Source organism: Chionomys nivalis, chromosome 12 (genome assembly GCF_950005125.1).
Source record: "Chionomys nivalis chromosome 12, mChiNiv1.1, whole genome shotgun sequence".
Taxonomy (NCBI): Eukaryota; Metazoa; Chordata; class Mammalia; order Rodentia; family Cricetidae; genus Chionomys; species Chionomys nivalis.
In genome coordinates, this window is record NC_080097.1 from 41,173,045 (window position 1) to 41,200,817 (window position 27,773).

General features: G+C 40.9%; 1 protein-coding gene and 1 pseudogene across 1 annotated transcript in view; one reads left to right on the forward strand and one right to left on the reverse strand.

Annotated features, from left to right (window-relative positions):
• Positions 1-9,918: 9,918 nt before the first annotated feature.
• On the reverse strand, positions 9,919-12,596 carry LOC130885233 (heterogeneous nuclear ribonucleoprotein A1-like; annotated as a pseudogene).
• Positions 12,597-13,675: 1,079 nt separating this feature from the next.
• The window catches only part of Fndc3a (fibronectin type III domain containing 3A), a 136,155-nt gene continuing 122,057 nt past the window's right edge, over positions 13,676-27,773 (forward strand). Inside the window, exon 1 of the mRNA XM_057785943.1 lies at positions 13,676-13,924. The gene's annotated coding sequence lies outside the window, so the exon portion shown is untranslated. The remainder of the gene's footprint in view (positions 13,925-27,773) is intronic.

Sequence of the window (27,773 nt, forward strand, 5' to 3'; positions counted from 1 at the left end):
CCACACACACAATTGGGAAAAAATTAGCAATAGCAAAAATAAGAGGCCAAGAGAATTTTAGTCTACAAAGAGACACATTGTATAATATTGAGTAATGACTACCAGAAAATATGGTTGTCAACATTTATTTAAAAATATAGTCGCAAAGATGTAAAGCAACCTGTAATTAAATTGCTAGGAAGACAAGCTGATAATCTTAGTGGGAATCTTTTTTTTTAAAACTCAGAACAGAAACATAAAGTAATTAACAAAAAAATGAAGTTAAACAATAACATTAACAAAGTCAATAGATGTGAAGAGTTTTGCAGGAACAGGGAAAACATAATTCCTTCGGGTATATATTTTTAGTTGATCACATATTGTTATAACAGAGAGTTTAGCAACATCAAAAACAGCTATTATATAAAAAATGTTCTTGGCCCAGAAGTTTTGAAAAGTTACAACTCAAGGGGAGAAAAAGTGAAACTTTCAAAGTTAACGGATAGCATGTGATGAAACCTCCCAGCTGTACACCTCTCCAGGTTTTCCACATTGTACACACAAGATTTGTTCAACTTTGTATATGCGAAGCATTCACAATAAAGTATTTTTTAAAACCTTAAAAGCAAAATGGAAACAACTTATGTACCGTTCTCTACTTGTTCTTCCACTTAAAAGGAATAAAACACATTTGAAGAAGTTTGAAAAGAGATAGGCGGTGGTGGTGCACGCCTTTAATCCCTGCACTTGGGAGGCAGAGGCAGGCAGATCTCTCTGAGTTCAAGGCCAGCCTGATTCACGTAGCAAGTTCCTGGACAGGCTCCAAAAGTTAGAAAAGAAAAAAGAAACTTCCAAATAACCCTAAGAGGTGGGAAGAAAAAATATTGAAATTAAAACTCTATTGAAACGAAATGGGCATACCTGGCCTTGAGGAAGTTCTTTTGAATGAGGACTGGGTCATACATGGGTCTTGAATCCTAGTTGGATACCTTTACCATCAAGAGGAATGCCATAGTGGGGTATCTGAAAGACATGGTATAAAAATAAAGGACCAGCTAGACTCTAAACAAATATAACACTTCCAACATGTCAGACACAGGATACTAAGCAAATGTTTTTAGGATTTTGAACTTTTTAAAATATATGCATGATATCATTTTTGTCATCTAGATGACAAATGGACCAGAAATAAATCTGGTTTATAAAATAAGCAAAAACAAAACAAAACAAAACAAAACAAAACAAAAAACAAAGACTGCCAGGGTAAAATAACACATAACATGTGAGCCTTCATTTAGAGAACCATTGTCCTGCTAATGGACATCCAGAAGTTTGTTGATATAAATCATGTCTTTAGCTTATAAGCTATGAATTTTAGGAGCACGATTAACATCTTTAGAGAATATGGACTGGAAGAAGAGAGATACTTCCTAATACTTTGTATCCATTACAATGACTCTATTGTTTAAGTGGAAAAAGGAATTACTTGAAAGAGTAAAATAACCTAGAAATCCAATCACACGTTCCATAGCCTTTTCCTGATCAATAAGACCACTTCACCCCCTGGAAAAGAGACCAGGTTTCTTCACACAAGTTGTCAGTTGTCAGTCTGAGCCTGCGACTTTTTATGTATCATGTACTAGAAAAATAATACAACAGTCTTTATAGTTCTAATCTAGGGATAAAAGAGCCCCTACAATTTCTAAGTGTTATTATGGAAGAAGAATATTAGACAGGCATTTCAGGGATAATCAACTCAATTCTTGTTGTTTCCTTACTTTTGCTTTGTGGAGATAAAAACAACTAATCCCATGTGTCTTAAAGCTTATACCCAGAATATTTGCTCTCTTATCATCAGGTCCTTGATGGAAAAATAAAATCATTGGATTTGCTTCTTGTTCATACCAAAGGAGTTGTTTCTTTGTTCTAAAAGGAGGTATTGGGTTGGAAAGAAACATACTCATTTGAACTCTTCCGGGATGCAGTGATGTGAAAGCCCTGGTTATAACAGATGATCTACATCCGAGGTACAAGCAGTCCCCAAGTTGCAAATGGGTTATAGTCCAAAAGTTGATTCAAATGTCTGCTGTTTAGAAGTCTCAAAAGCATTTTGTCATGGAAACAAGTTATAAGAGAGAGTTGCATTTCTAAGCTAGCTCACAAAAGCTGATCTCAGCCCTAACATGTCTGAAGTTATTTGCTTCAAGTGAAGGTTTGTAGTATAACATAACAGTCCATAGGCGGGCTGATTGGTGACCCACTTGACCAGAATCTCTCATTTTAGTGTTTGCCTCATCAAAGAAATGCTATTTTTCCACTGTATTTCTTATAGACATATTAGGGTTCCCCCCCCCTTTTTGCTCATTTTGATTTCAAAATTTCCTGTAGCTTTAAATTCTTTTCTTATCACTTGGTTACTGATTACTTTTTTTTTTTTTTAAATCAGTTTAACACAAATAGGATCATCAAGGACAGTGGTTTTCAACCTGTGGATCATGATTCCTTCGGGGTCACATACCAGACATCCTGTGTGTCTGATATTTACATTACGATTCATAACAGTAGCAAAATGACAGTAGCAATACAATAATGTTATGACTGGGGTCACCAGAGCATGAGGAACTGTATTAAAGGATCACAGTATTAAGAAGACTGAGAACCACTGTTGTACGAAGAGGAAAACTTGACGGAGAAAATGCCTTCACCAAATTGGCTTGTGGGCAAGACTGTGGGGCACTTTCTTGACTAACGATTGGTGTGGAAGGCCTCGGCCACTGTAGGTGGTGCTATCCTTGGGCAGCTGAGCATGGGCTAGATAAGAAAGCAGGCTGAACAAGCCTAGAGAACAAACTGCAAATAGTGTCCCTCCCTCCATGATCTCTACTTCAGTTTTTGCTTCCAGGTTCTTGTCCTGCCTTGGCTTCCCCCCGGGATGGACTGTGATCGGTAGGCAGAAGCCAAATAAACCTTTTCCTCCCCAAGTTGCTTTTGGTTAGCATTTTATCACAGCATGCAGAAAAACAACTAGAACATTTGATGTAATGTAAGTAATCCATAATGTTTTTCTTATGTTTTATTTTAATGTGTTAATCATTAAAATTTTGACAACTACTCGACAAATATCAATGAAGGCCATTAATCTATGTCACCAGGCAGCTTTTTCACTTTTGTTCATTCACTTTCTTGACCCTTCATAAAATTAAATTGTTTAAAAATTCCCTGAGCACCAATAAAATCATTCTGAACGTGGCCTCCATACACTTCTTCTGCATCCTCACACGTCCCATCACAGACTTTTGTCCTGGCTTCTTACACCTAGGCATCCCTGATATATTTCACTTGACTGCCTTTGTAACTAGGAACGTTCTACAAGCATCATTCCATCTGAAGCCTGCTCTTCAGGGTTCCCTTAAATTTCACACTTTTTTTTATTTCGATTTTTTGAGATAGGGTTTCTCTGTAGCTTTTGGTTCCTGTCCTGGAACTAGCTCTTGTAGACCAGGCTGGCCTTGAACTCACAGAGATCCACCTGCCTCTGCCTCCCTAGTGCTGGGATTAAAGGCGTGCACCACCACCGCCCGGCTAAATTTCTTTTTTTTTTATTGTTTATTTATTTATTAAAGATTTCTGCCTTCTCCCTGCCACCACCTCCCATTTCCCTCCCCCTCCCTCATCATGTCCCCCTCCCTCATCATCCCTAAGAGTAATCCCAGTTCCCTGCCCTGTGGGAAGTCCAAGGACCACCCACCATCATCCAGGTCTAGTAAGGTGAGCATCCAAACTGCCTAGGCTCCCACAAAGCCAGTACGTGCAGTAGGATCAAAAACCCATTGCCATTGTTCTTGAGTTCTCAGTAGTCCTCATTGTCCATTATGTTCAGCAAGTCCGGTTTTATCCCATGCTTTTTCAGACCCAGGCCAGCTGGCCTTGGTGAGTTCCTGATGGAACATCCCCATTGTCTCAGTGTGTGGGTGCACCCCTCGCAGTCCTGAGTTCCTTGCTCGTGCTCTGTCTCCTGCTCTTGGTTTGGACCTTGAGATTTCAGTCCGGTGCTCCAATGTGGGTCTTTGTCTCTGTCTCCTTTCATCGCCTAAATGTTTTTCTTTGGGTTCACCTTCTTAATTAGCTTCTCTAGGACCACGCATAATAGGCTCAACGTCCCCTATTCATGGCTAGAAACCAAATATGAGTGAGTACATCCCATGTTCCTCTTTTTGGGTCTGGCTCACCTCACTCAGTATAGTGTTTTCTATTTCCGTCCATTTGCCTGCAAAATTCAGGAAGTCATTGTTTTTTTACTGCTGAGTAGTACTCTAATATGTATATATTCCATACTTTCTTCATCCATTCTTCCATTGAAGGGCATCTAGGTTGTTTCCAGGTTCTGGCTATTACAAACAATGCTGCTATGAACATAGTTGAGCATATACTTTTGTTGTATGATAGGGCATCTCTTGGGTATATTCCCAAGAGTGGTATTGCTGGGTCCAGGGGTAGGTTGAGTAGCTTTAGGAACTAGCCTTTCCCATGTGTCAGAGACCTCAAGCGAGAACTCTAGAAAGTAGACCGTAAAGGGCTAATCAACCCAATTAAAAAATGGGGCACTGAGCTGAACAGAGAATTCTCAACAGAAGAAGTTCGAATGGCTAAATTTCACACTTTCTGAAGATGAACTAAAGGAACGAGGATGCTGGGGTCTACAGATGGTTGAATTTCACCCAGCCCTGCCGCTGTCTTAGCCGTGTGTCTGTGTGACTAAGTTCAACGTCTCACAGCTACCTTTCTCATGTATGTAGGTAAATTTATAGAACTTTGATCACAGTGTTGTTTTGAAGATCACATTTAAAAAGGGTTAAATTTTCAAAGTATGATGCTTGTCTTTGAGCATCGCATAGCAACCAGTTATATTGTTCATTTGAACTCTATAGCAACTTTCAACTCGGCTATCCATTTGGCTATATCTCTGACTATTTTTTGTGTGAGTACATTTTGAGTTCCCAAATATTTTGAATCAATCTGGTAAAAAAAAAAAAAATCTATCAGTCAAAGTCCAAATTAAGGCTTCAGAAATCAGAAACCATGATAAGTATTTCAGACAGATTCATGTCTGAGGAATTAGTCATACAGATATTAAAAACAAAAGAAAGCAAAAAGCAGAAAGAGCAAGTGGAGATAGGTAGAAGAAGTGATGAGCATCTGTAGGTCTGCAGGTCCACAGAAGTCAAGGGGCTAAACAGAGAATCGTAGCTGCCATCTTTTGAAGAAACTACACTGCTAGTCATCACAACAGGAAGTAAGGCCTGTCTTTTGTCCATCCTTCCAAATGCTCTTTAGTTACTAGAGCTTCCCATTGGCACAGGCATTCCAAAGGAGAGCGCAAAATGGTGGGTGGGTTTTGGGACTGGGTAGATGGCCAAGTGGGTAAAGTGCTTGCTTTGTGTTGTTAGGGTGCCTTGCTATGTCAGAAACAGACACGTATGCGCATGTCCTTCCACAATGTCAGAATGTATTGAACACATTTATGCTGATTTATTCAATAAATGTATTTGATAAATTCAGGGGGTGCAGGAGTTTCCGTGGCAGCACTGTGCCAGATAGTGCCCCCCTCCTTGGATCTGGCGGAGAGAGATTCAGGTCTTTTATTCAATCTTAATCACTAGGATTAACTCTTATATCACACATCACACAGTAAATCTACCTACCTATCATCTATCTGTCTATCATCTGTCTGTCTGTCTATCTATCTATCTATCTATCTATCTATCTATCTATCTATCTATCTACCTATCTATCCATCCATGCATCGATCTATTTAATCATCTATCTATCATCTATCTATCATCTATCTATCTATCTATCTATCTATCTATCTATCTATCTATCTAGTTTACAGAATAAATATATGTTAAAGAAGCTACAGCAGAATCTGAGAGGTTTCAGAAGTGGGCTGAGAAAGGCAGGGTTGACAGGGAAGGTGCAGCTGAGTCCAGTTTCAAAGTGACACAGAGCCACCAGGTCGGGACAGGAATGGCAGATTCAGGTCTAGAAGGGTTTTCAGGTGGGAGAGGCAGACAGCAGTTCAGTAGGCTGAGGTTAAGCCCCAGGGACTGTGGAGAATTTCCTGTTTCTTGGTCCTTAAGGCACATAACGATGATCATATGACAGGTCAGGATGAGGCTGCTACACCACAGTGCTAAGTCCTGCAACTTAGAGGTCCAGGTCAAGGAGCTACACCTTTTCCTCAGTCTGGAACATCTGATAAGTTCCTGGGCGTGGTTTTTCTTGATATGATTTTCTACGCCCATGTGCCTCTAAGCCTCAATTCATCCCAATAAATAAAAGGCCATATCATTTCTATGCTCAGGAATAAGTCATTCATCAGTCAGCGCTACCTGGGTGGTACTGGCCTGATAGTGTTGTTTACTGGTCCACCCTAGAGCACAGTCATCCTCCACCCTCACAACTGAATCAAAAGCTGCTTGCAAAATAGGCTCTCAAGGCAAAGCAGATTCTGGAAAAAGAAAAAAAAACAACACTATTTTACATAACAATGAATAATGTAGAGTGGGGGCATTTCTTGATCTCAACACTGCTCAGATATGAGGACCTTTTCAGAAAGGTAGGTATGCCTGTAACTTCAGAGCTAGAGAGTAGAGCCAGGTAGAGACTGAGAGCTCACTGGCCAGCTAGGCTAACCAAAGCAGTAAGTTCCAGGTTCAATGAGAGGACCTGTCTTAAAAAAGAAAAAAAGAGGTGGAGAAATGATTACAACATGACAGCACACACATGCTCATCTATACATATAGGCATATAAAACATATGACAAAAACGGTGGGTTTGGAGGAAAGAGAAGTTGTAAACCAATGCTCAGGATGAAAAGAAAATATGTCAAGGTCAAAGCCCTTTATCTTTGTACAGAATCTTTACCATAAAAAAATTCTATAACTATTTCTCGATTGTTGAATGATTCTTTCCTTTGCAACAGACTGCTTCTGAAGCAAACTTAGATTGTCAGTTTAAATGGGCCTCTTGCTAGAGGGGAGTTTGTTTGAGCAACTAGTCTCATATCTGTGTTCAATGATACTGTTATTATGAAAATTAATATAACAAGTCTTTTCACTACGGCCATGTCTCTCACCTGAAGTACTTAGTTGTTTTTCTAGCTAGAGTTACAACTTAAGTTTAGACATGTTAGCCTTAGGACTTAGGCATGTTTGAGCATGTCAACAGAGATAATAGAGTAGTATTTATTTACCTTAATAGAGATATGAAAAGTTTGCTTTGAGGTTGTTTGCCTCCCAGTAGTGGTAAAGGCTTCATGGGTAATGTTGTCTATCTTGTGAGATTACTCCTGAGACCTACGGCTTCAATCAAATCATCATATTGCATTCGTCTGTCTTCTGTTACTAACAGTACAATAGCAAGATGGATTCAGTTCTGTAGGAAAAAGGCTGTCTTTGGTCCATTGTTCTGGAGAGGCAAAGTGAAAGGCTGCTCTAGCAACAGCCTTCTCACAGACCCCTGAGAGGTACAGGGCAAAAAGATGGGCGTGTGCACGAACATGTGTCGTGTTGGAGCTCATAAAGCCACAGGAATTCATTCACTGGGGATCCATCCTGCTGAGCTCACCTCTGCCTAATCCCTTCTCAATGCCTCATCTCCAAATACAAGGGCAGATTAAGTTTCCAAATTTTAATTCCCATGGTGGGAATTAACCTCCAGCATACGTTTTGAGAAGGTAAACCGAATTCATACCACTACTATGTAATTAAACGCTTTGTCACTACTTGAGCCAGGTGTGGTGGCACACACTTTAAATCCTAGCACTCAGGCCTCAGAGGCCAGAGGAACTACGACTATGGCTAACCAGGTCTACGTGGCAAAACCTTGTCTCAAAAAACAAAACAGAAAAAGAAACCTTAAATAAACCAAAACTTTCCTAGTTTTTCTACATTCTATACCAGTTTATCTAAATTTAAGAGATGCCCATTTCATTTTACAGTGTAGTTTAAAATATTATAATAAAGACAAATGATTGTGTAAAGATATGCCTGCTACCATGAATAGTTGATTTATCTGGTTGTTTTAAAATGCAATTTTGTATAAATATTTAGTTCAGAAGGTTGAGAAGAAATTTCTTAAGTTTGGCAAATTACAAGTGAATATAGAATATATGGATTTTTGTTTCTAAACTAATGTACATTTTGCTTTTTTCGGATGAAAATTTCATTGTTATCTTGGGAAAGAAACATTGCTCTGGTTTGAGGTTTGCTTTTCCCCCCTTTTGGGGGGTGCAGTGGGGATTGTGAAGCCAAGTCATTTGAAGATAGATTTGAAACTCTCAAGTCGTCTTCTGTCTCATTTTCCTCACAGATGACTATCATTGTCTTCTGTCTCTAAAATGGATTCATATGTCATCTGGTTGGGCTGGATAATGACAATAGTGTGCTCAAACCCAAGACAGATACCAGACTCTCCTGAATCTGTACACAGCATCAAAGAGCTGTTGACAGATCCAAGAACAGATATAGAAACTATTTTTTCAGCCAAGAGAATAAATCCTTATTGTCTGTCCTATAATTGTATAGCCCTTTCATACGGGAAAACTTACTTACTTGGTAAGGTAAATGTGTAAGCCTTTTCTCTTGTGGAAAGTGAGATCTGTTCCCTGTACTGTGCCTTGAAACCTATCATCTACACCGACAAATTTGGGCTATTAGGATGATCATTTATGATTTAAAAATTTCTTAGTCCTTCTTAGCGTGTCTCTAAAGAAGAAATCATATAAAATTTTGAACCATTCATAAAAGCAATTTTTTTAAACAGGGTTTCTCTATGTAAGAATCCTAGCTGTCCTAGAACTAGCTCATAAGAGCAATTTTTAAACCATTTTATTAATTCAAGTTACTAATATATAACAAAGGGAGAAAAATCCTTGTGAAAGCTACTTGTTGTTTATTTTCCTCTAAGATTCTGAAAGTATGGTCTTGGGATTACCCTAATCTAAACCCGTTGGTGTGCCTATAAAATGTAGAATCATAGGGAGAACAGAATGGAAATGCTGTAACATATATATATATATGTATATGTATATATATACATACACACATATATACATATCATATATAAAGATTTACTTTCATTATTGTATGTGGTGTGTGTGTGTGTGCATCTGAGTCCAGAGACCTCAGATATCCCTGGAGCTGGAGTTACAGGCACTTGTGAGTAACCTGATGTGGATGTTGGGAATTCAACTCAGGTACTTAGGATGAGTGAGCATAACCATTGTGCCATTTCAAGAGCCCAAATTACTAGATCTTAAGTATGCATCCCAGAGGATTTTTATTGTTGGCAACATTTAAGAACGACCTCTCTAGGACAGCTACTATTCAGTTTAGGATTGCGCACGTTGCGTGAGCGTGTGTGTGTGTGTGTGTGTGTGTGTGTGTTCTAATTTTGTTTTTCTGATAGTGAATACCAAACCCAGCACCTCTCACATGCTAGGCTCTATCCCTGAGGTTCCTTTTGAGCCTTAGGAAATGCTTTAGTAGACACTCTTGTTTTGAAACAAAGCTAAGGTTTCCAAGGTTGTTCTGGAGAAAACAGACAGAAAACAAAATGGCTTTGAGTAGCAGTAATAAGGATTTAGGGCTTTCTCCGCATTCTGACCAGACTATTACATTTAGCATCCAACGGCACGTCTATATTAAAACTCTTTGCTGGAAAGTTTTACACTCCTCTACATAACAGAAAGTAAAATAACCTGTTATGCAACTAGTCACAAACACAGTCCTGAGGTGTTTTGCCCACACACAGGACTATTGTCTCAAACACGTCTTCTTTGTGGCGGCTGGGCCCTGTCACCACTGTGTTTGTCTGAGCTCACAAATCTGTTGCAACCTGTAGCTTCCTTGTCGCTTCTCTGGCTGTCCCCTCCTGCTAATCTTTGTTTCCTGGCAGTAAATAGAACCTCTTGCCAGTGCCATAGCCATGGCTGCTGCTGGAACTACCAAAGCCACCTCACTCTTGCCGTTCAGTAGAGCATTGGCCTCCACCACCATGAAGGCCAGAGCTTCTGCCTCCAAAGTGTCCTCCCTTCATTAGTCCCAAGATCGAAGACATTGATTGCTGTAGCTGCCAAAGCACTATAGCTTCCACCACCTCCAATATTACTTCCGTCATTATGAAATTCATTATGTCTACTGCTGCCATATTCACCACCATCATGGCTGCCACCAAAGCCGCCATAAAGTTTCCTCCAGAACCAAAACTGTCATTGCCACCGAAACCACCTCCACAACCGTCACCAATGTTTCTGGAACCACTTGAAACTCTTTGACTGGGTGAAGCACTAACAACCATCACTTGCTTCCACAGGGCTCTCTTACCTCACAGCAATTCACAGTATACGATCTCTGAATGACAACCTTACCCGTGGAGTCGTGGTCATCAAAGGCAATGTCTTAGTTAGGGTTACTATTGCTGTGATAAACCACCATACCAACAACTTGGAGAAGAATGAGTTTATTTCCATATCATTGCTTATCACTGAAGGAAGTCAGGACAAGAACTCAAACAGGGCAGGAACCTGGAGGTAGGAGCTATTATAGAGGCCATAGAAGACAGCTGCTCCCTGGCCTAATCACCATTGCTTGCTCAGTCTTCTTCTTATAGAACCCAGGACCACCAGCAGTGCGGGGTGGCCCCCACACACAATGGGCTAGGCCGTACCATATTAATAACTAATTAACAAAATGCCCTACAGCCAGGTCTTATGGAGACCTTTTCTCAGTTGAGGTTCTCTCCTTTCAGATAACTCTAGCTTGTGCCAAGCTGACATACGATTAGCCAGCAAAGCCCCCATTTTTTCACTTCCTATGTCGATCAGGATTTCAATAACTTCAAATTTCCCATACTGTTAAAAATAATCTCATTTGTGGTAGTCTTCATTGTCTTCTTTAAGGCCACTAAAGATGATTGTCTGATCTCTCCTGACACCTCTCTTTGACTCCATAGGTTGTCCATCCACCTTGCATTCATAGCTGCATTGACTTTCTCCACTGTGGCGAACCTGACAAAGTCAAAGCCCCTGCCTGGAGCACTTGGTGCTTGGATGTCTCATAACCACACAGTCGGTGAATGTTCTCCATTGCTCAAAATGACTCTTCAGACTCTCATGGGTTGTTTCCAAATCCAGTTCTCCCACAAAGAGCTTCCTCAGCTTCCCAAATGCTTAGCAGACTTTGTCTCGGACCTAGAGGCAGGGAAATGAGAGCCTGCCCTGGTGTTTCCTTAGTGGCCCCAACATGCAGAAAACCCCGAGGCAAAACAGTGGCAGAGGGATGTGTGAAAGTGGTCAGTGAAAATATCCCCATGAAGGAAACACCGGTTATCAGGGAAAGACACTCTGTGTGTATGTGTACTTGTGAGCATGTGTGTGTGTGTGTGTGTGTGCTTTAAGCATATGCGCATGAGTGCGAGTACCCTTGGAGGCCAGAAGAGGGCGTCGGAGCAGCTGGAGGTGGAGTATTCATGTGTGGTTGTGAGCCATCCAATGTGGGCATTGGGAACTGAATTTGTGTCCCCCGCAAGAGCAGTACTTGCCCTTAAACACTGAGCCCACACATGCGGAATAGGCAGGGAGAAAGATGGGAATATGAAAAGGGACTGGAGACACTGTGCCCAGAAAAACAGGATGAAAATTAAGAAAATGGGTGTCAAATACAGAAGAAAAGTTCAAGGAAGAGTGGTGTTCAAAGTCCTGACTTTTGCTTGGGGCTCAAGAAGCATGAGGGTTGAAAATGGTATTTATTTTCCTGATAAGGAAAATAAAGGCCTGTTCAAAGCCAACGTAGTTTCTTGGGCCTCTCTGGCTAGGGTGATTTATGTATATGTTTCTTTCTCGCCACAGGAGATAAATCCCCCACTTTTTACCATCTCACAGCATTGTGTATCATAGCTAAGGGTCTAGTTCTACATCAATGCCGTCTTGAATTACATGGCCTGATCTCCTTCAATGGAGCTATTATTTCTTGCTCTGCCTATGGCATGTGGATGGGCTTTAAACATACTTTAAAAAAATGCAGGCTTATTTTAAAATCTATTCCTTTGTCTACCTCCAAAATCAAGGAGCCAGAATCTTGAGGGGGCAGATTGTAGGATTCTGCATTTTAACGGAGCTCTCAAGTACAAAGCTTTTGAAAATACTAGCTTAGAGTTAAATTTGGAGACCACTAGTTTAGACTCAAACTGAGCACCAGTTGGGCAGCAGGATGGAGGAGCCACACAACTCCTCCACATTCTGATACAAACTCTCATGTTGTCAAACAGTGAGCAGTTAGACTTCTGCTATTCCAAGATCAGCTTTCCAGCAATTTTGTCTGGAAGAGGGCCAAAGATGGAAGTTAAGAAAATGAGACATTTCTCTCAGGGAAAGGACTTTTGTTCCTTTACTGAAGAGTAAATAATAATAATAATAATAATAATAATAATAATAAAATCTCATCTCACGATACCGTTTGATAAAGTAACTGCTCTACTTGCTGAGGGAAAGGAAAAGAACCTCTGATTAGCTGGCTGTGGATATAAACATCGGATCGATTATTGCCTGCAGCCATGGTGAGAAGTAGGAAAAAAAGAAGGGAACTTAAAAGACACCACCACCACCACTGAAAAATAGAAAGTATTAAAAAAAGATACAAAGGGAAATGAACCTATGCCAAGTGAGGGATCTTCAACAAAAGTAATAAGAACACTGCAAAAAACAGCATCAAAAGCGGGGACTCTATACACTCTGCAATCCCTTGAGACGTTGGTGCACGGTCTGAGTATTGCATCTGACAGTCAGCGATCCACTAAGAATTTCGTTATCCATTGTTTTCTTTAAGAACGTAAGAAAAACGTACATCTTCAAGCGATTTCTGTCAAATGGTTAAAAAACAAAAAGATTGCCCTCTTAAAACGTAGCACGATTAACAAACCGAAATACAAGTCAGACGTGGAGCCTGGTTTCATCAGTCACCAGTTTTGGAAGGACTGGGAGGACTCAGGTTCCCAAAGACGACCCTCTCCCCAAGGCTTCCGGGGAAATTGCAAAAGTAAGCAGTCGGGCCAGCCCTCAGGCATTACTGCAGCGTCCACACCCCCCCACCTCCCCCCATTGCTTGAGGCTTAAAGAAATTGCTGCTGCCTTCGCTTCGGTCTGCGCTGTGGTAGACATCAAGGTAACGAGTTTCCACTAGATTTGGCTGGTCCGAGACCAAGAAATTAACCACTGCGTTTCGGAACGAAGTAAATCTCTTTTGTGGGTCCCATAAAATGAATGCCGGGGCTCTAAATGTTTATGAGTAGAGACGTCTGAACCTATAGCACCTGCCGGCATTCTAAGTTCTGGGGTTTTCGGAGAGGGTCTGACACGGTTCGTCTTCGGGGAGTGGAGGGTGGGGGCGCTTTCTAAAATGCATTTGGAATACCGCGTGTGGCGTCAGATACGTCAATCATCCGCTCAGTTCCCCGGGCGCTGCCCGGCTTAGGGAGAGCGGCAGCGCCGCACTAGCGGCCGCCCGTGAAGCCTGGACGCGGGGCGACGGGCACGCGCGGGGGCTCCGGGTCCCGGCGGCCGGGGGCGCCGTCGGCGGGGCTCGCGCAGCCGCACTGGGCGCGCCGACTCCGGGCTCCTCCTCCCGACTCCGTAGTAATCATGGCGGCGGCGGGGTTCGCGGTCCCTCGGGTGAAACAGAAAGCGGGAGCTACGCGGAGAGGGAGCGAAGAGCGGGGCTGAGGCGGCGCCCGTCACTGCCGGGGAAAACAACCCCTCACCGTGAGCGCAGCGGCGGCTCCCCGGAGCCGGGCCCACCATCAAGGTAGTGAGAGGACGATCCGGAGCCCCGCACCAGACACGCCAGGGGATCCGCCTTCCTCCGCCTCGAAGCGGCGGGACTCGGAGGTGAGAGCCGGCGGGGGACACGGGAGCCCGCGTCGGGGAAACCGTTAGGCTGGGGCTACGGGGCCGCGGCGTCCGAGGGTCGAGCCCGTCGAGGGGCGGGCGGCGCTTCCCCCCCTTCCACCCCGCCCCGCGTGGGAAGGAGCCGGGGGGAGCGCTGTCGGGGAGGCGGCGGGGTCCGGGACGCCGCGGCGACGTGCGCGGCACCTGCCGCCGGGGACTCGGCGACCGCGGAGCTCAGCCCGTTCACCTGGGGGTTAAATCCTCGAAAACACGCCCTTCGGGTCTGCGCCCCGGCGGCTGCTGGCGGCGCCTGGCGGCTCCGGTGCCCAGGTAAGTTAACCACCTGTTCGCTCGGGAGGAGGACGGGGAGGCTGCGGTCCTTCCCCGCGCTCCAGCCTGCGTGGGTGAACTTTTGACACGACTCTGCCGGGGGCGTCGTGCGCTTGGTGCAGGAAAACGGAGCAGATCATTTCGACCTCGGGTCGCTTGCGCTGCTGTTTTAAGAGTGTGATAGGTAATCGTAATTTTTATTAAACTACCGCCTTTGTAGGAAAAAAAAAACCTTGAGATATTTGGTGTGTGTGTGTGTGTGTGTGTGTGTGTGTGTGTGTGTGAATTGCTGGGGGTAGTAGGGATGGTGAGATTTTTTTTCCTCTTTTCCTTCCTGTGAGACTGTAAGTTACCTTACACCTCCTTGTCTGTCCATCTATTCCTGAGAACAGCAGGCTGACAGGATTTTCCTCTTTTTTTTTTTTTTTTAGTTTAATCTTTATGTGTTCACGGTAGCCTTAAAAAAAAAAAAGAAAAGAAACAAAACTGAGGCACATATTGATTTTGCTGCTTCGTATTGTGGTCTGTTTTAGTTCTTGAAACCCAAGTTTGTGCGTGTTTTTCTGTGTCATAAGAATCACACCGCATTGCTTCTCTGCCTTTTGGCTAAGATCAGTTGTAAGAATAAAATGACACTTGAAGCTTTTCTCTAATATTTTAATCGCTATGCTTTTCCCGGCATTGGTGCTAAACATATGCCACTCAAGACTGAGCCATATGTCAGACAGAAACAAATTGAGATTCCTGGCTCAGATCCCGTGTTTAGATAAATATTTAGTTTTTTTTTGTGTATTTGAGAAATATGTAATTCTTGCCATCTTGTAAATTTTGCTTAAGTCACCTAAAGATGTTCCAGAAGGATGAGTCCCCATCGTCTTAGCCTTTTCTTATTGGAATTGATTTTCTCAACTAATAAGATAAATTACCCGTGGAGACAGGTGGTGGTGGGCCTAACAGAAAGTGATGATAAGGATTTCTAAAAACATGGTTTTTCTAAACTACAAATATGAGAGTTTGTTTTTAGCCTTTCAACCCACTTGTAATTCTTGCTGCCACTAATAACACCCTGTAGAGGGAAGGAAGATGATGAGGTGATGGGGAGAAAATCTTGCTTATAGTCAAACATTTTAGCATTCTCACATTTCTCTGTATTTTCTTCCTTGTCCTCATATACATCATCTCCCGGTTTTCTCTGTAGGTTAAGTGGAAAATTTTTATCTCACGCTGGTTATCTTTAGCCACCTGTATGCGTCTGCCTTAACTCCTTCCTTTCCCCGATTGTCTGAATCCCCTCATCACTGAGCGATCCGGGGAAAAATAAACTCTTGCTTAACACTGACCCCAGGGTTAGGTAATGATTGTGAGGGGGATTTTCTTCTCCCAAATTAATGCTGTGCACTCAAGAAACCAGATTTTTTGGTGTCACGTGTCATTACTTCCTCTCTCTGAGTAATTGAGAGCTGATTCATTTCACTGTACATTTCATGATGCCTTTTTGCATACTCTGTTTCTATAAACTTCAGCCGATTTTATTACAGGTTAAAAACTGTCTGCCTTCCATGTCTAGTGAGATGAAGGCTGAGAAGTTCTATAAAACACAGGAGATAAAAAATATGAATATTGCCTTAAGCCTGGCTTATGTAAAAGGTATTTGTGATTTGTTCATCTTTAGTTTAGACTCCTGGGTAATATTTCTGCTTGTCTTGAAAATATTTGTGCCTTTGGTGTTTATATATTTAAGACTTGTTAATCTTGCATTTTGCCTGTAGGGTTAATGTAAACAAAATAGTTTTTGTTTTAAGCAAAACATTCTTGGTGCATTTTTTCATGAAAATGAATTTAATTATGTCTTGGAGCATGATATAAGGGTGTGCATATGATTTCTTCTTTCTTAGCCTGGTGCTGATAAGTGATTGGTGTTTTTTGTTTTTTTTTTTAATTAAATGTAATCTCTAAAACAAGAATTACTACTTCAAATAAGTTCTGAATTTTTTTTAAAGTTAGATTTAGAATTTAATCAGATTAGACTGTACATGTCTAGTCCATTGAGTCCTGTCGTAGTTTAGTTGATCACTTTGGTGCAACGAACATGTATCAATGCCAAGAGCTCATTATCACAAAGAAATTGATGACCAATAGTGTCAGGGGCACGTTTTGTTTTTTACATGTATTATGAATGCTTATCCTTTTTAAATGAGTATTATTCAGTGAGTTCTTTTTATGTCATGATCTTTAAGCTTTTCCCCTACTGGTTGGGTTTTATTTGTCCTTAATATATATGAAGTTTGCTGTGCAGCCTCTGGGCTTCCATTAAGTTCTCTGTGGGTTTCCTTTCTGATGTTTCCAATCTTCTGTCACCCATTTCCAGGCCTTAGGCTATTGTTCTGCACCAACTAGCTACTACCAGATAGTGTCTTTGGAGGATGATGAACTATTATCAAAGTAAGGGGTGCAAAAGCAGTGGAATCTGTTCCTTCAAGTCATTTACAAGTTATGGAGAATTGCACACTAACAAAAGAGACCACTAGCAAACACTATAGCACAATATTGTTAAAGTGTGTGGTGCCCACTATGACTGAAAGCTCTGTGAGGGAGGGCTAGAACGGTCTTGGCATTTGGAGGAAGTCCAACATGAAATTTAGGAAGGGTTTAAGTATCAAAGATAGACTCCAAGAGAGAGTGACAGAGGTGGAGCTAGCTGGAGGGATCCTTTGGGATCATCCAAGGACAAGCATTAGGGAAAATAGAATCAGGTAAAGACTGGAGCAAGGCCCCACCAGGTATGAAGAGTAGTGTAGGAAGCCCTGGAGAAGAAAGTCCTGCTCATCAGTAAGAATCCATCTCTGAAACCAATACAGAATAATTTTGTTTTTTTATTGTTTTTGGTTAGCATACAAAATAATGGATTTTGATAAGACATTCTCATCCTTATGTATCATTGTACTGGGCTTAGTTTCTTCCCTACTAGCGTCTTTGGACCCTCTTTCTTGCTCATGTGGGTGCCCCTTCTGCTTTCAGTGTGTGTGTGTGTGTGTCTATATATGAGAGAAAATGTGTCTTCCCATTGCCCTGTCTTGTTTCCACCTCCTTCTCCCTTAATTCCTCCCTAGTTGCACTTCCTCTTTTAGCCATACACACAAACAGACAAAAATATATAAAAATTCTGTATATGAGAGAAGATGGTATTTGTCTTTCTTACTCTATTTTGTTTCGCTTAGCAATTTGGTCTCTAGCTTCAGATGTTTTAATAGGCAGGTTTTTATGTTTATATAACTTAGATAAGTGTAGACAGGTATTTTTATAGTGCTTGATAATATTGTCTCGCAAGCTATTTATAGTGTCTGTTGAATATTATTGTTCATTTGCTTGTTTAAAAGAATTGTTTTAAAATGTAAAGCCAAGTCTGCAGGCTGGAGTTAGCCATCTGGCTTAGTTCATTGAGTCCTGGCTAGTTAACTGTTCATATAGCTCTTACTGTGAAGTATTTTTCTAATGGTTGTTTGCAGAGGTGTACATACCTTTTCTGTGGTATATGAAGATATGCTAAGAGAACCACTACTGTAAACATTACTTTGTGCCTGAAGTTCCAGCAAGAGCTCAGTGTAGGTCTCAGAACTAGGAAGTGAAAGGTCTCTGAGCTGGGTCTTATGGCAGACAGTGAAGCACAGTGACTGGGTTTAGCATTTGTAAGGTCAAGCACATCGACTCTGTGCTGGGTTTACCTTTAAAAACTGCAGCTAGTATGTAAAAACCTTGGGTAGGGTGCTGGTGGTCTGCAAGTGATGGCCGGGGAGCAATAACCTGTTTTTTAAAGGTGGCCCAAGGTGAATTCTAAGCGTTTAGAAATCCTGCAGTAACTTCAAGAAGAGTCACTGTTAAGGAATAATTGGTAATTAGGTGGATAAGATAGATTCCTCTGGAAAAATGTCACACCATGTAGATTAAAGGAGGGAAGAAAGACCCAGAAATCTCTTAAAAATATTTTTATTAAAATAATTTTAAAACCAAGTATGGTAGTGCATACCTTTAATCCCAGCACTCAGGAGGCAGAGGCAGGCGGATCTCTGTGAGTTCGAAGCCAGCTTGGTCTACAGAGAGAGTTCCAGGACAGCCAAGGCTATACAGAGAAACCCTGTCTCAAAAAATGTAGATGGAGACTGCTCGTTCGTTTCCCTACTGCCCAGACCCAAATAATCACACAGAAATTATATTAATTACATTACCTTTTGGCCTATTAGCTCAGGCTTCTTATTAACTAACTCTTACATCTTAAATTAACCCATTTCTACTATTCTGTGTTTCACCACGAGGCTGTGACTTACCTGGCAAGGTTCTGGGGTCTATCTCCTTCAACAGCTACATGGTGTCTCTCTGACTCTACTTTCTATATCTCTGTTCAGATTTCCCACCTGGCTTTATTCTGCCCTTTCATAGGCCAAATAGCTTCTTTATTAATGAATGGTAATAAAACATATTCTCAGCATACAGAATCCCACATCACACAAAAAATTAAGGTGATTATGGTCATTTCAAAGGATAAATACAGGTTGTTTTGAAACTTTATATTAAACATCTCTCTGAAATTTCTAAATACGTAACATATATGTCTAAGACAACAGTATTTTCTTTTTCCATTGTGTTTCTTAAATTGTTACCAGGTGGCCCATGGTGCCCGAGGTCATGGCTTTATGGATCAATTGGTGAGGGCTGCTGCATAACATCATAGTTTGTGATATCAAGAGATTGAACTATAGTGTAAGAACATTGTTTTTACTCTGCAGGCATTATAAATAGGGTTTGTATGTGGTCAGTATTAGGTGTTGGAAATCAATGGGACACTGAACAGAATCAGTACTGTTTCTCCACCTTATTTTACTGTTAAGAATATTAAAACCAAACCAAAAATTAATCTTTTATGCTTTTGTGACTGTAACTTTGCCTTCCTTTGTAAATGTTTTTACTGTCTTAAATTTAAAGGCAGCATAAGCCTGTTGAAGTAGGTTTTGGCCTTTCTGAATTACTACCTTGGGCAGTTTTGGCAATATTTTGCTTTAAGAAGAAACTAATAGCTAGGCTTGGTTGCACATGCCTTTGATCTTAGCATTCCAGAGGCAGAGGCAGGAGGGTCTGCATTGTGAGTTCCAGGGCAGGCCAGTCAGGGCTTCACAATTGAGACTCTGTCTCGAAAAGGAAAAGGAAGCGGGTAGGGAGTGGTTAATAATTGATCACTGCTTTACCATCCCCCTCCTCACCTAAGGAGGAGACCAAGGGCCTTGGTGGTGCAGTTGGTGCAGGCCTCTATTCCATGCTCGCTACTCACTAGTGACAGTGATTTCACGGCTTTCTTCTCCAGTCTTGGTTTTCTTATCCTTAGAACTGAGAATATGCGCCATGTTCTTATCACATGTCTTGTAAGGACTCAACGAGATAGGTGGAACCTGAAAATGTTAAGGTGCCGGCACGTACGCGCTTGCGTCAGTGCTTGCTTCAGTACTCGCGTCAGTGCTCCTGCGCACTGGAAGCCGCTGCACAGCTTGTCTTTTCTAAATGACCAGAACTTTTGAGTTCCAGTGTTAGTCTGCAGATTTCTAAAAACAGCATTTACAGGAAGCATTCGGTATACTAGAAAGTCATAACTGTTTTCTTTGCAAATAAAATTCATATAAAAATTTTTCCACTCATTAATCTTTCAGGTCAGTCCCTGCTCCCCTCTGCCCTATCCGTTTTTGCAAGGGAATGCTGACCTTATGTTCCTAGGGCCTCAGCTATTCTCTTCATAGTGGGATGGAATGTAGAAAATGCGTGAACTAGTTCCTTTTTAAGTGAAAGACAACTTCTTTACTGAGAAATACCTGGTGAAGTAGCATTGGATTTTAGGTGCTGTGCTCGGTTATTTTTAAAATCATGTATAAATCACCAGATACACCATTGTTCTCAGATTTTACAAGCGAAATTCTACTTGGAAATGACTCTTTTCTTTCTCCCTCACTTCTTGAGATGGCCTAGGAGCTAGTTGGTAGAAATCCACAGTAGAGTGTATATTTTGTCATTAGCCTAGATAAGAAAGTTATGTGCATTTGACAGATTATTGTATAAATCAGACTATTGCAATATTGACAAGTATTGTTTTGTTTTCTGTCTTCCTTCCTCAGAACCCACATCTTAATATATACTTGTGCATAAAGATATATTTTATTTATTTGTTTGTTTTTGTTTTTTTCGAGATGGGTTTCTCTGTGTAATAGCTCTGGCTCTTCTGGAACTTGATTTGTAGACCAGGCTGGCCTCAAACTCACAGAGATCCGCCTGCCTCTGCTTCCCAAGTGCTGAGATTAAAGGCATACACTACCACTGCCCAGCAAAGATTTATATTTTTAAAGCAACTTTCTCCTTCCCCATTAAAGGATTCGTTTAATTGATTTATGTATGTGTAGTTGTCTTCAGTAAACCTGTGGACATGTAATGGGAGGGGAAGGAATTTTCTTACTTGGCTGCAGATTCTAAGCAGCTCTTTCTTAAGCACACTTTGCAGGACATTTGAGAGTTTCTTAAAGTGTAATTGGAAATTGAGCACCCCAACCCCCGAATTCAAGATGCTCCAAAATGTGAAAATCTTGATTGCCATCATGATGCCACAAATGCCAAGTCTTCGCCTCACCTGGAGTGATGAGTTGCAGTTAAGATGTAGGTAAACTAAACACTGTGTGTAGTAACCTCAGGCCAGATTTTATACACACACACACACATACACACACACACATATATCACAAGTGAATTTTGTGTTTAAATTTGATTTAAACTAAATTCCCATTCCCAAACTATCTCATGGTGTGTGTAGATATACCTGAGTCTGAACTAGAAACACTCATGCTTCTAAGCATTTTGATAAAGGGACATTTAGCAAAGTAGTTAATGCACATACCAACTGCTTTGGTGTAGTTAATTTCATGTACTTCAGAAATCAGTCTGTCTTAATATTTGCTTAAATAAAAAATTCATTATGTCATTTTGTTTAAATTTTCTGGGTTTGTTTTGGTTTTCTTAATATAGTCATTTTCAATTATGGTTTTATTCTTAAGACTTAATTTTTTTCCCTATGTAGTATTTTTATATGTATTATGTATCTATTGTTCATATTTTAGCATGATAATTTATTAAGTACCTTTCTATTTCTTTGTATATTGTTATGACCAAGTACATCTACTACTTCAGAGCAGTATTTTTTAAAAATATTTTTAGAATATTTAAAATTGGAAAAATATAATATGGGAATACTTCATTTCTGCATTTAATACTTGGACCTTATGAAGACTGGTTTGCATGGCTGAGTAGCCCTAGAATAAAGTGGAGGAGCTGCTGTGTCCATCTTAACCTGCATTATTGGTCATATCTAGACTAATATTTCAAGATGATGAATTTATTGAAATCACCACCCAATTTAATGCTATACCAAACTTTCTCTTTCATAAACTATAATATCTTTTTTCTGCAATCCATTCTCTGTTGACACCCTGTGATTACCTCACTGTGTCTCATCACTTTCCAGCTTTGTACTGTAAGGTAAGGGCATGTTTTCTGAGGGCAGGGCCTGTCTGTTGGTTGGCTTAAATGACTATATGAATCAAACATGCACTTTACCCCAGTAATCCCCAATTCCTCCATTTACACTGGAAGAATAATAAACTTAGACACCTAGTCTCTTAGACTAAGAGTTAAAAAGATTAAAAGGTAGAACTGATTATATGTGGTTATACCATAGTATGTTTATATCTACAACTTCAATAGATGTGTCTAGTTATGCTGCATAGGTTTCCTATTATTTTCATTATTTACTTATCTATCATATGTCTCAGATGCCTGCAATATAAATGTCATAAGGCGAATGTCATACTTTCTTCTTTCCAGGTTCACAGACTAAGATGAAAGATAAAATCATGTAAATAAATACATATCTTAAAATAATTAAGTAAAATGCACTTTCTTCTGTCTCCATTTACCTGTATGATTCTTTTCTGCTTTTGGTCCCAAATAGGCCTATTTCCTGCAGAATGTTGTCACTGTGTACATCACACACATACACATATGCTTACACACACACGTGCACACACACACCATCTTTCTATATATTAGGTTGTCTATATATGTATAGGTTTCTATATATATATATTAGGTAGTTCAACTGGACTGTGAACAGTACAGATGCTGCTAACAGTTTTGAAGCAAAAGAGCAGAGAAGCAGTAGTGCAGACATTGTACCTTTGGAAGCCGAGCTACAGCAGGAGCAGAAACCAGCCAGATACAATATAAAAAAATGACTGTGGTTCTTTCAAATTTGATTTCATTTACGAAAAGAGGCAGCAGGCTAGGCTGGACCGACAGGTTTAGTTTTCTGACGTAGAGTCCTGCAGACTGCTCTGTCCTTGGTTGGTTAAGATTCCCAGTAATAATTAATAAGCGCCTTTTGTGTGCTGGGTGCTCGTCCAGACTTCACACATAGCAGCTGATTTAGTTCTCAAGCCTGAAGTAGATCTCGCTGCCGCCATTGTCAAAACGAGGGAACTAAACACGGTAGTAACTAATACGCCCAAAGCCATAGAGATACTTGGTGAAAGTAGGGGCTTTGAACCCAGGTGATTACAGAATCTGGGCTCTTTGTTAATACCAGTCCTAATGTATTGAGTCCCAGGAATGTAATGTTTCAATCTTAGGAAACATATTAATGTACCTTACTATAGTCATAGACTTAGGGAACAAATATAAGTATCTCTTTGGTACTAAAAATATTACTGTGTTGAATTCCAGGTGTATAATGATTCACTATTAGGAAATATTAATCTAATTTACCATATTTATGGATTTTAGGGGCAACTGCAATTATCTCTGTGGGGCTAAAATTTGTTTTTTTAAATTTATTCACCAGTCCTGATAACTCACAGTAAACAAAAAATAAACTTACAAAAATATTCTAGCAGGAACTTATATTGAATGTCATAGAAAATATTAGAAACACTTCCACTAAAAGATAAGAACATTAACTTTGCTTCAGAACTCATAGCTGATACATTAAGAAACGAGAAAAATAACCTGTAAGTAATAGGAGAATAACATTATTATTATTTACAACTGGTATGTGTGCATACTTAGAAAATGCAAGACAGGGCAGGGGTGTGACTCAGCTTTAGAATGCTTGCCTATATAGCTGATGTCGTAGGTTCTATTCCCGTAGCCTCATCACTATCACCGCCACCTTGACCACAATAACAGCAAAGCAGAATTAGAGAAGAAATGGTGAGATTAGACTTCCTTGTCTTAAATTTAGTGAGAAAGTATCTAGTTTCTTCATCAATGGAAACACACATACTCTCTTTATTATAATAAGAACTAGCATGGCTAGAGATATTGCTCAGCCTTTAGAGGCTAAGACTCATAAGCAAATATCAAAGGAAATAATTCCAATACAATGGCATGTCTGAAAGTGTGATAAAATGCACTTAAAGAAGTAAGAATTAACTTTTATAAATTAACTGATATCCAAGACAAAGTTATTATTTTATTTGCATGTGTGTGGAACACGCTTGTTTGTACATGCCAGTACATGTGTAGAGGCCAGAGGAGGATTCTGGGTGTTTTCCTCTGTCATTCTCACCTTATTCCTTTGAGACACAATCGCTCATTGGATCTGGGGCTAGACTGGATAGCCAGAGGCCAGATGACTGGCCAGCAAGCCCTACAGTCCTCCTGTCTTTGTCCCTGGCAGTGCTGGAATTGCCTGGGTGACAGCCCTGGCAAACTTTTTGCATAGGTGCTGGGGATCTGGGCCTCATGCCTGTGCAACAAGTACTTTCTCTTCCTCCTCATTTACCCTGTTAGTTAATTGTGGCATTGTGGCTGTAGCTTGTGTCGGCGTGACTGTGGCCACTGGGAAGCCCTAGACCACACACAGACTGTAAGTGCGAGTGTTTTCCATCTTTCACACACCCTCATCTTCCCCGTGGGTCTGCCTCCCTTTAGCCTTCAGAGCTCCTTCCTCCTCCCTCTCTTAGAGCTGAGGTTCAGGTCAGGGGACTCAGGAAAGACAAGTGCTGCACCCCTGAGCCAACCCCAGAGCTCTAGACAACTGATGTTAGAACTTGGAAGAGAAATCACTGGGTCACACATAAAGCAAGACTTTTCAGTAATCAGGATGGAGAGAAATGGCGTGTTTAGAGAAAGCAGCGCTTAGCCCAGGCATAGTTAGAGGTCTATTACAGAATTTGGTTCTTTTAGAAAGCACTGCATTGTTAACTGTGTTCTACCAAGAAAGGCTCTGGCTCACAGAACATCAGAACAAGATTTTCTTGTGATAAAATGGCTCTTTGCAAACAGTTTGTCATGTTAACCATGTTAAGGATGCTAAGCTACCCCAGCACCACGGCTTTCATGGAGAAGTCAAGCAGTCGTGTTGTCAGCTGATGTGCTAGGGAGTCGGGCAAGGCTGCTTTAGTGCAAGTTCAAATTCACGCAGATAAGACGTGGTTGGTAGCTTGAAATTCTACAAGAAAGTGAATGCTCTGTAGCATAAGTGTCTGTAGATGAGAGCAGAATGCCTTTCGATTCTAAAGGTGCCCCAGATGCCCCTCCACCCCAACACTCACACCAGACACTTATGTCAATAATGGCAATACTATAAAACTAGTGTCCGTCCTCAGTTCTTTAATGGGTTGGATTTGCTCGCATCTCCATAGCTTGTTTCTCATGCCCCATAGTTTATTTTGCTTGTTTTTATTTTGATTTGTGTGTGTGTGTGTGTGTGTGTGTGTGTGTGTGTGTGAGAGAGAGAGAGAGAGAGAGAGAGAGAGAGAGAGAGAGAGAGAGAGAGAGAGAGAGTTTTGCTCTGTAGCCCAAGCTAGCTAGGGATTTGCTATGTAGCTTAGGAAGGCTTCCATCCTACAGCAATCTTACTGCCTTTGTCTCCTGAGCTCTGGGATTACAGTGTGTGCAACTGTGACCAGTTTACGCAGGCGGAAAGTGTTTCTGTAATGTCTTTTTCGTTGAACCTTCTTTGTGAATTATCCAGATTTCTAGTACCTAAGTGTGGTTTTGCTGTGGTGAATGGATACTGACTGTATTTCCTGAATGTATAATTAGATTGTATTTAATGAGTCTGACTAAGGAAAGTAATAATAGTGGCTTTCAACACCACCCCCAAGCTTCTGTTCCTTTGGGGATAAAGCCCACCCATCCTACTTTTTGTACCCCATTTTTCCTTTCCAGTAGACAAAGAAGTGCAGATGAATGTGGTGAATAAGTTCTAAGAAGTGTGCTGCAGTCAGTGTAGATTCTTACTTCCCTGGAAGACTATGAATATATGCTTATTATATAATTGATATTTGGCAGTTTTTTTACTTTAAATGGCACTATCATAAGGTTTAACCTACTAAACCATAGTTTTAATTACCACCCTACACATGAAAATGCTATCTCACCATGAAAATAGTTGTTAGTTATTGGTGTAGCATAAATTCCTAGCATGTGGCTCATAGAATGTCACCGTGCAAACCAAATTTGCCCATTTATGAGCACAGATACTTCACTAAGGGTGCACTCAGTGAACAAGACTGGCTGTCCTGGCACACACCTGCAACCCCAGCACTCGGGAGGCTGAACCAGAAGGAACGTGAACTTGATACTGAGATGGCCCTGCAGTGTGACCCTGTCTCAGATAACAGCAACAAGAATAATAGGAAGCCAGGAATATTGTTGCTGCATATGTACTTCCTTATACAGTCTACAATTAATTGAACAACTGTCTCCTGAAAGTAGCGTATGAGTATAATAAAACTAAATGATAGTAATTTATAATTTAAAAATGTGCAGTAATTTAAAATAAAATCTTTTATACTTGAAAACCTTGACTGATTAAAGATACCCCAAAATCCAAGTCCAATTAAAGAGAGCACTAACGATAGCTCCACAGGTGGCCAAGTTTTCTTCCCTATAGCTTGTACTTACCTGCCTGTTGCACGCCACCAGGTGTCTTAGAATCCTGAATTAGAGACCCCAGGTAACTCCAAAATTGTATTAACTCTGGCTTATGGATGACACATTCTGGCAGAACTCATTCTGGAGATTGTTAATAAACCTAAGTTTTACTCTGAAATTGTGTCATTTACTCAAAGTAAGTAAATAGCTTCAGTTTTTCTTTTAGGTAAGGGCATATCAAGAGCATACTGGCTTCCAACTAGTAATAGCTGAAGCATACTATTTAAAAAAGGTCATAATTTAAAGTAATAGTATGTCCTAGTAAATCTGTTTCTACTGGCTATTGGGCACACTAAAGAGTCACAAATGTAGGCCCCTTTTCATGATAAAGTAAAAAGGATTGGATTTGCCTTTTTTTCTTGAAACAACTAAAAACTAGACAAAATGCCTGTAACAGCAGAGCTTGAAAAATTAGACTTCAGACAAAAGAGGAAAAACAAAATCAGCCTATGATCGGTTGAGCTTCCTGGAGGAGATTATCGCACACACTACAGGCAGGGGAACCCAAGTCTTTGTGGTAGACTGATTTGAGACTAAGCTGGCAGTCTAGGAATCCAACGAAGATTATAATGTCCTGGTCAGAGATCTCAGATGGAAGAACTGCATAGAAAACAAACTTCAGAAATCTTGAAATGGTTACCGTTGAGTAGTTAGCAAGAGTAGTGATAAATGAGCGCATTTGCATTTTTCTAGAAAAGAGACACCTAGAATGGTCTTATCTAATAGTCTCTAAGATGGGCAGAAACAGCAAGTGCCCAGAGAAGAGAGCTTCATCATTCAGAAGGCAGTAGGCTGCTGGGGGTTTGTTGGGACTTGCCTCAGAGGTCAGAGAAGTTAACTCTAGACTGAAAACAGATGAGGACCTGTAAAAGCAAGATCCCAAAAGGTCAAATTATTGCTTAGTTATTTAGCTACATTTCAGAACAAAGCTTAATAATTGTGAAACCATATACTGTTCAGCAGCTGTCAAGGTGAGCTTTGCAAAACTGACCATTGTATAGCAGTGTCCTCCAAATTAAAACTTAACATCCTAGAGAGGCTCACTAAGACGTAGGAAGCAAACAAAACTTAGAAGGCTCAAACCTTGAAGAGCTCTTAAGTCTCAGGAGGCTCCTGAAACAGACATGGATCACAAAGTCATCTAAGCAGTGACAGTTACTGGGGAGAGGAGACTCCGACTAGAGGAGCAGAGCTGCCTGCGAGTGGTATGGGGCCAGCAAGCTGCATGGGAGCAGCAGCTGTAAATCACCTGTACTGGGTTACACTTTGCTGATGCAGCTGCCTTGGAGTCATCCATGCTCCTAACCTAACTCCTCACTCTCCCTCACTACTGTAAACAGCCCAAATAAACTCACTGATCCCTAGGCTAGATTTGTGTGGTTCTGGTAGCATTTTCCTGCCTGACATGGGTGTCAGGAATAAATAGACAGCTGTTCACATCTCCCCAGGAAAAGAAAATCGACCAACACTGTTAATCAGAATTACTAAGACTGTAAAG